We start from the raw sequence: 4,664 nt of genomic DNA, 5'->3' as shown, positions 1-4,664 counted from the left end.
GTAGTGTACAGCATCGATTTCTGTGGAACCCAGTAGCTGTCAAAACTTTCACATTTTTACGAATAACTCGGAAATCGTAAATTTTTCAGGTAAAACGTTTGACACAAACTTAACTTAAATTTTGACGACAAATCTGAAAATGAATGAAAAAAGGGGCGGTTCCATTTAAAAAACCAAAGTTGGTAACTACCACACGTTTATGATACACCCCGTATATTGGAAAGTAATTTTAAAATGTGGACCTTTTAAACATGAAAAACTTTCGTAGGACGTATTTTCTTGTAAAGTTCATATTTACTGAGATATCGCACTTTGACGCACTAATGAGCAACCCTGTATATAGAGTCTTCTCCGATAAGCTTTAGAAGGTCAGCTGGCAGTTCGTCAGCTCCTGCTGCCTTTCCGGGCTAACAATTTTTAATTACATGTTCTCTTTCCTTAACATTTGTGGGCGAGTATACCTACTCCATGTCTGGGTTCGCAAGTTCAATGAGACTGCCGTTGAAACGTTTTTGTACATATCCGATCCACCTTGCCAGTTTGCCTATTGGTTCTACAATCAAGTAGACGTTCTTGTTTACCGACATATCGTCTCTTTGCTCTCCCAGTCATTGCTTTTATCTTTTTGTGCATATTGAAAACATCGAATTTGTTGTGATAGTCTTCAACCTCTCGTCATTCATCAAGTAGCGATTTCTCCTTGGCCTGCCTCATTTTAGTTCTGATGTCATTGTTTATGGTCTTATAGTATTGCATTTCATTGTTCATATATTGACCTCGAATCATCATCAGGTCCAGGATCTCCTGTATTATCCATTCCTTCTTCTCTTCTTTTATTGATTTCAATTCTGCATTACCTACATGCTTTGGTACTTGTTTTATGCTTCTCCATTGTCGGTCTATAGAGGTATTATAATTATCGTTACGTCTTAGTTCGTTTAATTTGTTGTTTATGTTCATCTCAACATTCGTGTACACTTCATTGTCCTTACGTTCTAGGGTCTAGACGATCCGTAGTTGTGCTCCTGAAACAAAACAAAAAAACAACAAAATTTTCTCAATTGACTTCAACATTTATCATTATTTTTAAATACAGCATTCAAAAACCACTAGAATTGTTCACGTATTCATAGCTGCCTAAACTTCTTTCAACTGATAACAAACGTATAAACTTAAAGTCGAGGTTTCTTTCTTTGAGCTATAACATTTAGTAAATTTAATTTTCAAATTTATGGGAGTAAAGTAAGTATGTTTCTTACAAATAATCAGTTTAGCGAACATTGAATATAAAATCCCTATTCGTTTCTCCATACGGCGTCCTAAATGAATCAAACAACTTAGTAATAGTAACCAGAGTTCCGATATTTTAAACCTAGACATCCGATATACTATTTTTAAGTTCCGATTTGCCATCACCAGAAACCTACTGCACTCGCTTTATCTTATGTTTCGACAAGATTGCATTTGCTTTTGCATACAAGAATGAACTTTGACAATCATGAAATAATCATGACTCAACATGAAAATAAAGATTAATTATAGACCATGCAGATTCCTTGAAACCAGCATGTCATTTTCAATGTAGCAGTTCTTCAGATTAGATAAATCAGATGTTTGAACTGTTGTCAATGTGGCTTGAAATTGTTACCAATGATGCGATGTTTCATTCCGCCTGCAACCCACATCACAAAATCACCATCCAATTGCCATTGTTCCAAAATCCAATAGCGCTTCGTTGCTCATAGTATTCCGGCTTTAGCCCTTTTCAACTTTTTTCAACCCCCCCAATTCAACTTTGTTGAATCCATAAAGCGTCAAATCCTTTGTTACAATTCGATGCAAAGTGATTGTGGAGGTACCAAAATCCTGAGCTCTTTGCCGAATTCACGAAAACAAAATGTACTAGTATAATTAGGAAAAGGACCGCAGCAAGCGCCCTTTTAAACCTTCAATAAATGTTCAATAAAATTAAGATTTTCAATGTGGCTTGAAATTGTTTCTACAGCTGTTTAGGTGTTCTATAAGTTGCGCAATGGATCGGTCAACTAGTTTTAAAAATTGCCCCAAAACGTAAAGAATAGGAGTGATCGGATTTCCTTAGCTTATACTTCAAAAGTCATTCCATTCGGATTTCACCGAATTTTTGTTCAATTGTTGTGCAGTCAATTATCAATTAAGTTCCTGTTCATTTCAAGTTTTCCTTTTTCATCTCTCATAATCTCACTTTTGCAAAAAACGGAAGCACTGACACAACTGTTTAATATATGCCTTCTTAAAGTTCACCTTTCTTTAGATTGGTGTATTTTACATACTAAAGAAGAAATAATAAAATAGTTAACAGTGTTATTAACGATTTAGCATGTGAAAAATTAACTGAAAGACTCTAGAAATCAATGCCAGAGAGACGATTTTAAGAAATTTGGATAGCGTGGGCTCAAAGTTCATAGCTTCCGCTTTAGCTGTTTCAAAAGGACGCCAAAATACTGTGTGAGCTACAAAATTTTAAACTGAAACAACGAAAAATAATATACTGCATTAAGAAGTTTTACCAAATTTGAATGCAATGAGAAAATAAAAACCATGGTTGTAATAGAAACAAAAAAATCGACAAATGGAAATTAGGTTGCTGAGACAAGTAATGCATTACATTACTTATTTACTGCACCAATTAAGTTAAATCACATATTCTTCAATGTTTCGATAAATTTTGTATTTGCTCTCCTTGCTGGTCAATTTACTTAGGACAGTGTTCTAGTTAAAGGTATGGTTACAGGGACTTAATGGGCAAACACTTAATTGACGTGACGTCATGCAGCACAAAGAGCCCTTAATAGAGAGAAAGTGAATTTAGCCGGGGTAATTTACCTTTTTGCTAATTTATTTTAAATTACTATAGGCTGGTTAATTTGCTCTAAACCAGTAATATTTGTATAGAAACTGACATCGATGAAATTCGATATGAGGGCGAACTTCAATTATTACTATTTGAAATATTAGAACATAAATTTGTCAAGAATTCTGAGATTTATCAAAAACAGCATGTACTGTCAGAAAATTATGGTTGTTCATTTAAAAAAATTGTAGCAAATAGTTGGATAATAACACGCCAATCAAGAGCCATTTTCTGAAATTAAAGCTTGAGTGGCACAAAAACATGCAAATTTGTTTCCGAACTGTGCATTTTTCACTATTTTATGATCTTATAGCAATCTGATTCTATGATAGTTGAAAATTTGAGGTGCCATAAAATTTAGTGTTCTAAAGTGTGTTTCTCTAAGTCACTTTGTATCGACACAAGTTAATCTCAAGTGTGAATTAACCCCTGTTTTTTTAGAGTTACCTGGCTCCAGCGAAATATCCATCCCACGAGAGAATTCCCAGTTAGGTTTTCCTCATTAAGCCCCATTGAGTGCCCTTTTAATTATTTTTATTTCAATTTTAATTTTGCTTCCACTTTAATCATTCATCTTTGAAATTCGGTTCTCGGTTTGGACGTTGTTTGAAGAATTATTGTTTGTCCATGACTTACTGATGTTATCTGAGAGGTTTTTCTTTTGTGGTTATACACCATTGAGTTGCCAGTCCTGTTGCTGTCCAGCAAAATATCCATTCCAAGAGACAATTCCCAGTTCGGTTTTTATGATTAACCGTCATTGGGTTTAACTTTAGTCTGATCTTTCGGTTATTTTTATCTTGATTCTACTTTCATTTTTATATTACTTGTAATTTTATCACTTACCTTTTAAATTCGCTTGGACAATTGGGTTTGTGATTGTTTGTCCATCACTGACCTAGGCCGACCCTGTTGCTGTCCATGCGAAACATCGATAATTCAATATTTCTTAAAATTCTTAACTTTTTTGGCTTATCAACTCCCCTTCCTGATCCTCTAGTTCCGATCGCTGAAAATTGAAGGCAAAGTCGACCTTCAGTTAACTGCAGAAGCTAGTGAAATTTTCTCCTTGTGACGACTCCAGAGAGGAATTTGAATTATGTGACCAATATTTTCATCTGTTTGTTCCAGTCTTATTTTATGGTTTGTAAGTTCTTGATGCTTACGTGGTTACTACTTTTGCGTTGTTGCCTGATTTAGTGTCGCTTGCCCATTTATATTTTATTGCTCTTTACCACGAATTTTCAGCAGCCCTTAATTAAAAATTACAAAAGAACGTAAACCACCAGCAACCTGAATGATAAAGTACTTGTCGAATTTGGCTTCCATGGCGCAATCAGATCTCTTATTCTATTTTTCGTACATCCGTTATGGAATGTTAATCCCGAGACGCGACTCGAGACACGAGACAAATTCTGGCTCTTTTCGAAGATTCGTATTTTAAAAACGACTCGAAATGAAGAACTGTCTGAAATTTCCTTTTCAAATTAAGCCAATGTCGATTTTTAAGTTAAATTAATTTAATTAAAAAATATGAATTGATGCTTAAGCTCAAGTCCTGAAAATATGTATTTTAATTTTGAGTTTCATATGCTTGCTCATGCAGCAGAAATGTTGCTGTTTTTGAGAAATAGTCCATGATTAACATTTTATATCAATTTGTAATAATATCTACACCATTTGGTCATTTATTTCCATACATTTTGTAAATGGTTGACGTCACTTGTTTCTTCAAGGGCATGAAATGAAACTTTCCAAATTCCGACAGTAA

The 4,664-nt window shown here is 34.4% G+C and overlaps 1 long non-coding RNA gene across 1 annotated transcript; it reads right to left on the bottom strand.

The window, feature by feature from the left end:
* Positions 1–908: 908 nt before the first annotated feature.
* Positions 909–4,063, bottom strand: LOC125505767. Its single transcript, XR_007282384.1, has 2 exons — positions 3,740–4,063; positions 909–1,025 (listed from the first exon to the last, which is right to left on the bottom strand). It is a non-coding gene; the product is annotated as an uncharacterized LOC125505767 (long non-coding RNA).
* Between the last annotated feature and the right edge of the window lie 601 nt (positions 4,064–4,664).

Source organism: Dendroctonus ponderosae, unplaced genomic scaffold (genome assembly GCF_020466585.1).
Source record: "Dendroctonus ponderosae isolate FM_Combo_2020 unplaced genomic scaffold, Dpon_F_20191213v2 Dpon_F_20191213_1, whole genome shotgun sequence".
Classification (NCBI taxonomy): domain Eukaryota; kingdom Metazoa; phylum Arthropoda; class Insecta; order Coleoptera; family Curculionidae; genus Dendroctonus; species Dendroctonus ponderosae.
The sequence above is the reverse complement of the archived record's forward strand: the minus strand, read 5'-3'. Positions and strand labels throughout refer to the sequence as shown.